Here is a 12,955-nt window from a genome sequence, read left to right on the forward strand (position 1 = left end):
TGACTACACTGGCACTTTGCATGTAAATGAATGCTAAACGTGCAATTACGAGGCACTTTTGAATATTGATTGGAAAGACAAGGACATAGAAATGAAGCACTCGTGAATGCCCCCCCCCCCCACCAAAGCTACTGTAACATCCCATTAATAAATACCCTCTCTGGCTCTTTAGTGCCGGACTTGCCTGGAACAATGTGTTTGATTTTCGCTGATATGGCGTGTGTACTTCACAGATGGATGGATGGGTGGGATGGATCCAATTAGCCGTGGTCGTTGCTCATGTATTTAAGCTGACAGCAGGAGTCCCGCGTTGAATTTTTTTTTTTTTTTTTTGCAAAAATGCTCTTTGCGAGGCACTTTTAAAAGCCCATAAAGAGCACATTGTGGGGAAGGCACCTCAGATGGAGATTTGATTTACAGCTGCAGCAAACTTTCTCAATTAGGTGGGAAATAATTGATTTTCAGAAGCACAATGACGGCGAGTGCTTAAAGGATGATGGAGTGACCAACACCTTCCTCTCTTCCCTGTTAGAACTTCTGACTATTCCTGGCGTGTCTTGCAGGGTTGATTAGCAGATACTCTCACTGGTTCAGCCGCCACTCAGGGACGGCTCGGGACACTCTGGCGAAGGCCTCGTGACCTTCCACATGACGCGCGCCGCGCCGGGCCTGTTTGTGGCTGTCTGCAAACACAGACAGAAGGCTGGCGTGGGGGTTTGAGGGGGGGGTGGGGGGGGTGGGGGGGGGTTCGTGCTCTGCCTCTGGCGGCTAGACGCGACGTGACAAGCAACAGATGTGTCGCACAAGCTGGGGCGCGTGCACGCCGTCAGACGCTGTGGCGAGCTCGGCTGGCAGATGAGAGAAGCCGGCGCCGCTCGCAGCTCCTTGTCTGCGCGAGGACAGGCCCGCTCGTAGGCCGCCGTGACACCCCCGACTCACTTTGTCACGGGGGGGGGCGCACGCTGCCCTCAAAGAGCGTCACATCAGCCGCCTGACAGGTAGGATCCCAGCGAGACAACAGCCACAGGGGGGGTGTCCCCTTCAATGCACTGGTGAGAACAAAATAACATCATATGACATCATTCCCAATGCTCTTCATGTGGTCTCTTTTTAGTTGGGGGAGAAGTTTGTATGTCGTTGCGTGTGACACACACACACAGTCACACTCGGTAGGTCCATGAAGCCCACTTGGTGCAGACTGATGGTGGTGTTTGACAGCGGCGCTTTGAACACGACGCAATGATATTCTCGGCAGCTTTAATCTGCGCGTTGCCGCTGCCCTGTGAGCAAACAGCGCGGCGGGGAATCGGCGTCCATCACCGGAGCAAGTGAATGAATGAAGGTGCAGCAGCAGCAGCTTGACTGATGGCGCACTACAGACTGTCACCCCCCCCCCCCCCCCATCTGTTTGCCACTCCGACAGCCACACAAGTGTTTATATCCGCCGCTGTAATTGAGCTATTTTCCCGAGGGCAGCTGTGACCCACACTAAGTTATATTCCAACTTTCCATTAAAGCGTGTGTGTGTGTGTGGGGGGGAGGGGGGAGGGGGAACTGACAGTAATCACTGCCAGCGACGCCGCTATGTAAATATGGCTTATCAGCTCCGCCAATTTGGTTAAGTGACACAGACGTGGGTGAGCTCGACACAGGCCACGTACACCGGTCCACTATTAAAGGCACAGGGTGACTTGTCGCGCACAATCAGGAAAGTGGCGGCCTGTCAAACAAACACGGCGTACGAAAAAGATGCAAATGGCCCCCGCAGGCATCAGCCGGCATGCGGGCGAGCTTAACCGTCCCGATGCACAGCGTATGGAAATTTTCGGAAGTATCTCAATCGCGCCGTTTAAATATTCAAATGTTAACGCCAAACAATATCATGCACTGTGGCTTTTTTTTGCATTTGCCTACAACTATGTTTGGCTGCAGGAGCCGGGGGACGATACGGGGCCGAGGGAGGGAGAGGGAACAGCGATACGGAGCACACAAACAAAGCCTTTGTCTGAGGGAAATAACATCTGATAGCTGTCGGTAGAAAGAAAGCCCTCCGTGTTACCTTTTACTCTGTTGCACGTGCCGATGTTGGCTCAATCTGCTGTTTGTTTACCCTGCGTTCTACTCATCGAGAAGAAGGGAGAGCAGGAGTGGAACCTTCACCTGCAGGAGAAGCTCCTCATGAATATTTGGATCGCGTGAACAATTGCACGGATTATTAAATGTTTTTCTATTCAACTTAGAAACACTTATTTGTGCTGCTTTTTGAGATATTTTCAACATGGTGCTGTCCCATTTAGCCAAAGACTAAAAATAGTTTGCCAAACGGGTTTCTGCTCATTAAGACCAAACAACAACGAAACTCAACATTTCCCTTTCGGCCCACAAAGAGTTTCATTGTTACTGGCTGATTTTTTTTTTTGTTTCCTTAACTGGAACCGACCATTTTGCACAGAGACCAAAAGTAACAGTTTGTTTGCAAGGTTCTCAGAAGGTGGACCGGGGTTGCGTAATGGATCACAGTGCATGAAAGTGGAGGCATTTTTGTGCAAACATCCGATATGCAAAATGGAGCCTTTCTGGACAAACTAAAGCAGGATGTAAATGGTGATGCGTAAACCCCTGGCCGCTGGTTTCTGGAAGGTCTTTGCGTGGAGAAACGTCACCGGGACGAATGCAAGGAGATGGGCTGTGTTGGAGCCACCACCAACACAAGCTTTAAGTCTGCAAAATATTTAATGATATGTTTCATGCTCAATAACATCCGCCAGTGATGAATTATTTACAGAGTGAGGGGCGTCATTGTCCAGCGGCTTGATGAATAGTTTTTTTGTCTCGATTATACATCTCCCGCTAAATATAATTTTCTATCTGTTATTAAACTGAACAGGCATAAAAAATTGATTGAAAAAATGTCAAAGAAATGGGCATTAACATGTACTGGGATGCAAGAAAGACTGTGACCCAATATAGGACGTCATTTATGGAATAAGTCCTTCCAGTACTATGCATCGTCACACCTCCAAGTCATGGGACCACATGCAAGGCCCCGGATGACGTTTCTTTAATAAGTCTGAGATGTGCAGGGGTCAAAGTGAGGTGTGTCAGAGAGGGAGAGAGGGAGAGAGGGAGAGAGGGAGAGGCCCACCACAACAGTGAGCCAGAGATGGGCTCCCCTGTCAAATAAAGATTAGTTCTTTATTTCACCATCTAATCCCTGTGAGTCTCTCGGGGAGCTGGGGGCTGCGCCGTGCGCGCGTCGGCCTCGAGTCTGAGCGCACGCCGCAGGACGCGGAGACCAGAGAGGCCCCTGGTTAGTCGGCGCGTTTTTTAAGATCCGGATTACCGGGCGCTTTGAGGGGAGCCGAGGCGCTCGCCAGGCGCTCTGCGGTTCAGACGGGCCAACTGGGCGTGGTGCGCCCCCCCCCCCCCCCCCCCACTCACATGGTGTTATCCAACCTCCTTTCTTTTTTTTTTTATTTCTCAAATATGCTGAACATTCTTTTTAGTGAATTATTAATGCGTACATTGAATTATTGAGGGAAGATAATTTCTGATCAGATTAATATTAACTCCGTGTGAAATATTCATGACTCATGTTTGAAACTATTAATCTAGTCCTAAACAGAAGGCGCTGTGCTCTAGTCCCTCTCAGTGCAGCATCCCTGCAGGTCGGTGACCTATGGAAGCGGCTGCTGGCGCCGCGGCCTCCGAGTCGACCACGCGGCCCGCGCTCCGATGGCCGGCCGCTGACTGAAGGCTCAAACGCCACCGGCGCCTTACTTTATTTTATCATTTTTTTTACACAAAAGGTGGAACAAAGCAAATGGAACCAACCGAGGAATGAATCCAGGCCCTTTGTCAGATTTGATTAAAACTCCCTTCAGATTAATACTGTTCAGCAAAGATTTGCTATATCATTTGCCCTTCTTTGGTTTGTCATCACGAACTTTGGATTGTATTCATAAAATATGGAAATCGGGAAGAAATAAACCATTATTGTAACATAATGGCGAGCACCTCGAAAATATGGCCGCATTGATTACGTCTTAAATGCTAATGCCAATGAAGAGCATAATAACGACGACATGAAAGACTCACTATTCAGAATCTGATAGCCAGGGAGAAGCAAATTATTTCAAATATTTGATATTTAAATTATTTTTTCAAATGAACAGAGACATGAGTGGAGCAGAGGCGAGTAGTTTCCCCCTGGTGATCCTCCGGGCCTCTTTGTTTCCTCCGCGTGTCTCCAGCTCATTAACGTTCTAAGCATGTGAGAGGAGCCAGACCATCCTCCATAACCCATAGCTGGGTGACACCTCGGGCCCCCCCCACCCCCCCCCACACACACACACACACCCACACACCCCTCAGCCGTTTAAAGTCCACTGGATCTTTCAGGAAGTGATGGCCGCCAAGCTGTCCTGATTAAAATGACAATAGTCTAATTAACTCGACCTCAGTCTCAGTGCACTAAAACGGATGATGGCTCGCCAGTTCCTGTTTGAAAGCCCTTTGTCTCCCCATCGACCAAAATATGACTCTTTACCCCCCCCCCCCACATACTCCCAGAAAAACGCCTCCACCCCGTTTGATGAGATACGCTAATAGCAATCATTTCCCATAAGCTAATTAAATTCAGGCAAAGTTTTCTATTCTTTTTTTTTCTTCTACTCCCATAGAAATCCTCGTGTGGGATTCTCCGGGGATTGAGGAGGGGGAGGGAGGGGAGGGGGGGGTCATCATTTAAGCATCACAAGCAACTTAAAGCAGAGTTGGTCATTGAGATTACATGCTGCTGCAGAGGGGCGTCTTGGAGCCGATTTCATTTCAAGCGTTTTCAATCATAGTCATTTGCCACTGTGTGTGTGTGTGTGTGTGTGTGTGCGCGCTCTGCCCTCATAACCCTCCCCTCAGTGGCCCTCGGGTCAAAAGGAGAGCTGGCTTTATTTTTCTTTTCTTTTTCCAGGGCCCAGATCTGTGTTGAACAGAAGACATTTGAAAAAGAGACCCAACTTGTGCCCTTGTGATTTGACAGACTCATCTAGTAAGTGCAGAGGAGGGAAAAAAAGAGAACAACATATATATATAAAATAAAAGAGGCCTTTAATGACCAAAGAAGAAACTGTTCTATTATCCTTCTGTTGGTGATTAAGGTCCACAGGGAGATAATTACGCTTTATTCTGGAGTTAATGAAACAAAAACGTCTCTTCTTCTTGTGAAAAAAGGAAAGGCAGATCTTTTGTGCCGCTATCTGCAGACTTCTCCCACCCTTGACAAGTCACAGAGAGAATTGGTTTTGTTTTAAGGTTTGTAGCAACCCCCCCCCCCCGCCCCCCCCCCCGCTGCCTGTCAGTCCGCGGCTGATGTGAAGGATCCGCAGATGAAAAAAAAAAAAAACATCAAATGAAAACATCCCATCAGGTCATCTGGGATCTCTTCCTATTGGAAGAGAAGAAGAAAACCAGAAAGAGTTATCTGGGAAACCTTCATTCTTACGGAGCACGCGCTCGCCCCCGCCTGACCACGCTTGGGGGGCGGGGGGGGGGGGTGGGGGGCCTCGATGCGGCTTCGTCACGGCCCGACTGGCAGGTGTGGGCCGAAGCCCGGTCCGCCGAGTGTTGGGCTGAGAGCACAAATCACAACTGTCCTATTGGAGGTTCACATCTGGTGTGTGTGTGTGTGTGTGTGTGTGTGTGTGTGTGTGTGTGTGTGTGTGTGTGTGAGAAACTGCGGAAGTCACACACAACTCTCCCAACAGCACTCTCACATTTCATCATCTGCTCTCCAGCGCCGCGGCGCTCCGGCACAAGTGAGCCGCTCTGGATCCATCTGTTGTTATTATTTTCCACTGATAATTGGCTTGAACAGTGGAATGCCCGTACCCGCCCTCGCCCCCCCGCCTTTGAAACCCTAACCCTGTTTATTTTCCAGAGGTCTAGTAGTTTTCTTCTCCCTCGCTTTCTCTCTTTCTTATTTCTCTTCACCCCTCGATTCCTCCCCTTTTACCCAGTGCCCCCCCCCCCCCACCCCCAGCCCCTCGATCCATCTGAGAGGGCTTCACACGAAAGTGACTTTTTTTTTACTGTCCCCGTCACAATGTGTCACTCAGCATCTGACGCCTGATTTGGAACAAGAGAAGAGCCCCCCCCAGCCGCTGCCACCCCCCCCCCCCCCCTCTGGTGTTTTTTTTTTTTCATCTTTCATACCTCTTGACGGGCCTCGCAGTATTTTCCCAGGAGTTTCCCCCAACACCTCACACTACATTCCTGTCCTAAGTGAGCAAGAGACACAAAGCAGCACAGAGAGGCTGAGACGGACAGAGGGGGAGGGAGGGAGGGAGGGGGGGGGGACGTAACGGAGACACCAGAAAGAAAGGACCTCCCGATCAATCTCGCTCTCTTTCTGCTGATTAGCTTTTATTATTTTTTCCATTTGCACCAGGAGGCCAGTAGAGGGGAAGCGTATGTGTAGAGATGAATTAAAGGATCACAAGGTGCATTTTTTTTTAATCCAAGACGTACTTTAATGAAAGCCCTCGCCCCTGAAAAATGAAATGGTCTACTTCAATTAATTAAAAGGGATATATTTTAAAATTTAATTAGCGATTTAGTTGTTGTAATTAAACAGTTTTGTGTGGAGGTCTTCATGCTGCGGTCACGTTCCTCCACATTCTCCTCACATCAGACGGTCGGATTTCAGTGAGTTCCATCAATAAATTATCAGCAGTGTAGCAGGCAAGTTTGCTTAAATGAAAGCAGAAGAAAACCATCTCTAATATCTTCTCTGTGACTGGCTAAATGTCCGCACCCTTTTTACGGCCCCTCTATAAACTTCTGTTGTTCTCATTAAGGACATTTTTGAGGAATTGAGGAAGCGTATTTTCATTTTTTCTCCTCCCTTCCCTTTTGTTCCGCCTCGCGTGAGCGCGTCAATGTTCATTTGTTGTGGCTGCGCTGGTCTAATTAAAAGAGGCCAGGTAGGGCTCTCTGCTCGCTGCCAGTCCTTCATTTGTTTGAGTGTTTGTGTTTATGCAAACGGGGGCCTCCCCCTGCATATTTAACCCGGGGCAAAGGCACCAGCTTTTGTTGTCTTTAGACCACATACCTCCAGTCCTGCTCAACAACTGCAGCTCGCTCGCTCTCTCTCTCTCTCTCTCTCTCTCGCTCACTAATCCAACTACTCCACTGCCGCTACTTCCACTGGCAGCTTTCTGCTCCTCTGCAGAAGTGGATTTGAGAAGCACTCAGTGAATCTGCATCAATATACAGTTTGACGAACATGATGAAAGTCTGTTTGACTGGTAAGTCTGTAACGATTTCATTGTGGTTCCCTGCTTTCTCTTTTTATTTTACTCCTCCTCCTCCTCCTCCTCCCCGGCCTTCTGTGGGAGGCCGGCGTGTTTGTAGGTGTGCGCTCCGTCAGCGACTGAAGGAGAAGGGTTCGTGCTGCTCAGGCGGAGTCACGACTACGAGGCTCGAATGGCGGAGCAAGCGTTTGTTTGGTCGCACAAACAAAGTGTCAGTTCACAACCTTTTGACAACTAACGGTCCTGTTAGACATGGGAGAAGATAAGCTTTTTCTGGGGCAATTGGGATGGCAGTGTCGTCATTGTGTGATCATTATCGACAGATTCATTCGACGACGCGATGACAATAGTTGGTCGCAGCCCTAGTTGTGCGTCTGGGTTTCAGACCCAGGAAAAAATAATGTCAACATGACATATCGTGAAAATAAATGATCATGGTTTAAAAGACATTTTTACACTACACACATCAGTTTTCAGTTCTCTCTATACCTCTTGCCATGAGTTTGTTCTTCCCAAGGAGGTGTTTGGGTTCAAAGGTCACCCATTTTAATAGATTTGAATGAAGGACAACATCAGATAAATGGAGGACTGTTTTGGTTAAAGTTAAAAATTGACCAATCGTTGCCACTGATCGCCCAGCGGTTGGCGTGTATTTGCATCGCCCTTTGCCATGCGGGGGAAGCGTGTCGACTGCTCCCCTGCATATGGGAGGAGGTGACGGTAAGCGGTAACCCCGGGGTGAGGCGTGAGGACATTAGTTCCTCCCACCACTCACCGCCTCTCGCTCTCCCTTTTGTCTTTGTCTGGGGAAATGGAATCTGCAGCTTATTGATATTAATAGCGCTTGGGATCCGTGGTCGGAGGGCAGCCGGGGGGACGGGACGGGAGTGGGAGTGGGATCCTGATACGGCCGGGACGGGATCCACGGTCCTCCTGCATGACAGCCGGGGTGGGTTCATGAAAATAGGATTGCATAACGCCGCTGCGTGGTTCGCCCCTCGGTGGGCCGACCGCACTGGACGCCATCAGGGATGACCTTTTTTTTTCCACAGATCTAATTTCAAGGGTTTTTGTGTGGATGGTGAGCTGCCCGGCTGTGACTTCCCTCCAGACAAAGTACAGTACGGATCTTCTATAGTGGATACGTGGATCAGACAGCACTGTATTCAGAGATGTGTGTTTGTTTTGAGACATTCCACTTCCTGTTGTTATGGCAGCAAAGCTCTGGTTGCACTCTGCTGCTTTTTTTCTTAGCTCAGCAAATCGTGAGGAGGGGGGCCGGGGGGGGGGGGGGGGGGTCAGACAGGCCTGACACTCAGCAGACTGCACTGTTGCCTTTTAAGCTTAGAAATAAATAGCGTCAGAAGAAGGGCTGTCTGAATTGTAGTTTAATTGGTGGGTTTTTTGCTGTTGTTTACAGTCCGTGTGGGTGTTACAACATAATAACACGATCCTGCCAATCCAAAAAAGAACTATTTAGTTTTTGTGACTTTTTCAAATGCAGACTTTTCTCCTTTACGAGACTCAGCAGTGTTTTTCATTGAATCCGTTCTTAACCCCGGCAGAAGAGGAGGGAGGAAACAGTGTCCGAAGTGACTCACGCTTACAGTGAGTTTAACTCCCTTAAAACAGGGACGTGCCCTCGGTGCGGATCCACCGTCCCGCTCAAACGTGACACATGGACGCTAGCGATTTGGACCGAGCCCCGCTCGGGCTTTGTGACGAAGCCAGAGACGACGCCTATTGACAGCCATTGAGTCGAGCATTAATTACCATGGTGATGACGTGTGAAGGTTCTTTAACGAGCCGCCGCAGAAGCAGCCGCGGCGCTAAGCGCGCTCGGGGCCTCATTAATGGAATAACTTTACGTAGTGGTGAATATTCATGGGCCCTCGTGTTCTGTGTCGCGTGAAGAGAGAGGACAGCGCGTCCATTAGAGGGACTGAAGGGCCGGCGCTTCACTGGATCAATTGGATTCATTCAAATGTTGAACATGTTACAATGTTGCAACAAAGCCAAAGGCACCGAGGACTAGAGAGCGCGCGGCGAATCCGTGACCCACCACCAGCGCCCCCCCCCCCCCTCCCCCCGCTAATAGGGAAGTCCACTTCACCGGTTTGTGGGCAGAGTAGAGTCGGCAGTGAGGTCATTAGCGTTGTGCGTTGTGTGTGTCTGCGTGGAGAAGGGAGGCCTCTCTCTGTCGAACACCTCCACAGACGGAAGGAAGCTGCTCCCTTTTGTCTCTGGAAATGGTCGCGTTTGGATCCACGTCGTCCTCCTAACTGAGCGTGCACGTGGGCCACCTGGGTGGGTAATTATCTCAAGCAGGAGTGGTTCCGTCCCCTTAAAGTCTGGATGTGGGAGTGCTTGATGGGCTGCGTTTGTCTCCCGGCCCGGGCGCAGCCAGCGGGTGCCTGTGCATCCTCGCCGTACCTTCTCCACACCCCCACTGCTCTAAATGGCATAACATTCCAGCTTTGTGCTGTTTGAAATGAAGACAATTATCTGTTTAGGCATCACGAGACGGGCATTAGGGCACGAGAAGGAAAAAAGGCGTACAGCTGCCATCAGGATCCCGTCGATGCCTCTTTCTTTTTTTCCTTCACCGCGATGCGAATGTTTCCGTCGTTAAAATGATGGAACATTTATCTAAATGGATGTTATGCGTTGGGTAAACTCATTTGGCTCCCGGGGCTCTTTTCAGGTGATGGGAATTAATGATGTTTAGTAGTTTGAAACTGAAAATATCTGTCATTTGTCACCACTCGCCGTTGATTTACGGTTCCATTGATGATATGTTAATTGAAGTGTAATGAATCACAATAATAGGGCGGGTGTGTGGGAACGGCCCATTTTGGGATGATTGTTCAACCCCCAGTAGAATTCAGAGCGGCATTCTGACTCGCGTTTTCAACAACGACATTTAACTTTAAATTAATGCTGAAACTGGGTAAGTTGGACCGCTGTGTGTGTGTGTGTGTGTGTGTGTGTGTTAATCTTCTCTCAGTGTGCTTTAGATAAACACCGGCCGGCCACAGCTTTGACTGCCAAATGTAAACGGCAAGAAAGAACAGTGGGAGCTTCTTTTATTTCTTTATTTTCTTCTTTCATATTTGGATATGCTTTAATGCTTTTATTCAAATGCACCTGAGATATTGCCCCACAGTCACTTCTCGGTTTTCCATAAAAATAAGATTTAGTTTCTTCTCTCTCCTCGCCTCGGTTGAGTGCTCAGTTAGGAAAGCTGTGTGCATGCAGATCCGGGCCGCTGAGCGGGGTCCGGGGGAGGGGGGGGGGGCGCAGCCACAGGTAAACCGAGACACCCCCCTCCCCCCCACCGTCAACCTGCCCGCTCACGTGCGTTCCTTTCTGCGGATTTCCCCGACAAGACACCTCACCGATCCGAATCAACACGCCGAACCAGAGGGGGGGGGGGGGCAGCGGGGCGGCGACTCGTCATCAGCTTACCTCGCTCCTGTACAAGTGTGCTGGTGGGGGCTTGTTGACGGGCTCTGCAGCTGTAAGCGCCAGTAATTACAAATAATTCCCCCGTCTTGTGTCTGCAGGGCGAAGACGGTGTTACGCCATCGTGGATCTGAAGATCGCTTTTAAATAAAACACACAGCAGGTAAACACACACACACACACACACACACACACACTGCTTATTGAATGGGCTTAATAATTAACTCCATGCTGGGTGAGGGGGGGGGTCTCATGTTTTGTCTTTTTGCAGTGTGCATGTGTGCGGGTGAGGGGGGTGGTGGTGGTGTGGTAGTGGGGTGGGGGGGTGTCGGGGTGGGCCGCCCAGGTGCACTGACAGCTGCTGATTAGAGACCAGCATGGCGAGCGATAAAAGGCATCGTCCCCCCCGCATCCCACACACCAAAAAGTCGGCTGGCTGAGCAACAAGCACTTTGAATCATGTTGACGAGTGGGGGGGGGGGGCGGTGATGTTCATACATGTCTGCGTTTGCCGGGAAAAAGGTGATGAAGCCGTGTTTGGTAAACACTTCATTTGGGTGGATGTCTGGTGTTTGTTTGCTCCTCTCACCCGTCTCCCTGTGTGTGGGTGTGGCTTCAGGAGAGAGGGGGGGCGGCGGGGGGGGGGGGTCGGCTTCATCCTCATCCATCTCTTTGTCTCCAGTCTTTTTTTTATGTGCGTCTTCTTCTTCCTCGACTCCGGCTGAGCGTTGGTTTGGTCTGGGCCTCCAGCGGCAGTGTGACTGAGTTGATTATTAACATAAAGCACGATGTGTCCTGCGTTGAGATGGATAACACCACCTTTTCCTACTCCCAAGAACTCATGCTCAAGTTGAACCTGTCGCACACAGTTCTTTCAGTGGCATCGTAGAAAGGGGAAAAGCTTCCTGTGAACCCAGAATAAATTCCCACAGACAGGCAGTTTAGCATGTAGCAGAGGTTGAGGGCTCTGTAGCGTCTTGGGAGAAGCAGCAGTGACGTCGTGGTTGCAGCCGGGTCGGCGATGCGTTCAACACCCCCTCTTTTACTTGATCCACACAATTACCCCACATTTGGAAAACCCGACTTGCAGCAAATTGAGGGGGAGGATTCCCGTTGCTGCTGTTTATCTGGGGTGCATTCTCTCGCAGCAGGCCCCCCCCCCCTTTAGCTCCAGATCTGAGATCAGCCACCGAAAGAAGTCCTCCACAAGCGGCGTCGGTGCCTTGTAAATCGGCGCGGTGATTGACACAACTTCCCAGTGTGATTTAGATTGCATCGCTAATGCAGAAATCCTAGGCGAGGCTTACGGGATTAGCGCGTCTTAGCTGTGTGAAAGCGCCACGGATTCTAATGTATGTGTTTGTGTGTGTGTGTGTGAAAGCAGCGCGTTCAGGCTTGTGTACAGTTCAACCCCGCTCTACTTTATGAAAAAGATGTTTACTGTTAATTGAAATGTACAAAAAGCCTTTAGGATTCCCGCGGTCCCTTTCGTCGCATAGACGCATCCTCGGATGTCTGCTCTGTGCAGGCCCCGCCTGTTGAGACACCCACCTTTCCTCAGGAGCATCCTCACATGAAGAACGCTGCGCCTCGTTAGAAGTCCCAATCGCCCTCCTGCAAATGCCTCCCTTTTAAATGGCCTCAGTCTCTAGCTTGTTGAGGTTGCTCCATTTAATCCAGAAATGGAAGTGTGGAGAATAAACAAGCAGATTGACCCACGGAAAGGTCGCGTGCAGATTTATGCTGCCATGTAATAGCTCCCTTGCCTGCGTTTATTGCTTACTTTGAAGGAAAAAAAAGAAAAACGAAAGGAGTAAAAAAAGTCATTTCTTTATATCAGCACCAAGCTGAAAATTGCCTGTATTAGAATTAGGCTCGGTAAGCCTCTAATACTGTGGCATTTACAGCCGGCTGTGTTCCCATGCATTTATAATCGCTCACACACAATAAACAACTCGCCACATGGGGGACATTTCCTCCGTTGGTGGCGTTCTTTAATGCCGCAGTGAAGAAGACGGCGCCCGGCGGGACGGGTGAGCGGCGGCGGAGGCGTGATGCGGCGTCGGGCCTCTTGGCCTTTCCCCCTCCTGCCTGGCTGCATGAACCGCGCCTCCCTGCGTCGGCCGCTACGGGGCCCCCCCGCGCCCCGCCCCCCCCCCCCCGCTGGCAGGTCGCCCTGC

The 12,955-nt window shown here is 50.1% G+C and overlaps 1 protein-coding gene across 7 annotated transcripts in view; it reads left to right on the plus strand.

Annotated features, from left to right (window-relative positions):
* Window positions 1-12,955, plus strand: part of foxp1b (forkhead box P1b) — a 110,874-nt gene that overhangs the window by 20,735 nt on the left and 77,184 nt on the right. For 6 of the 7 annotated variants that reach the window (XM_062563860.1, XM_062563859.1, XM_062563858.1 and 3 more), the window contains exon 3: window positions 10,877-10,938. The gene's annotated coding sequence lies outside the window, so the exon portion shown is untranslated. Of the gene's footprint in view, window positions 1-7,223; window positions 7,305-10,876; window positions 10,939-12,955 lie in introns of those variants that run through there. The other variant, XM_062563861.1, reaches the window with a different exon arrangement.

This window comes from Pungitius pungitius, chromosome 8 (genome assembly GCF_949316345.1).
Source record: "Pungitius pungitius chromosome 8, fPunPun2.1, whole genome shotgun sequence".
NCBI classification, from domain to species: Eukaryota; Metazoa; Chordata; class Actinopteri; order Perciformes; family Gasterosteidae; genus Pungitius; species Pungitius pungitius.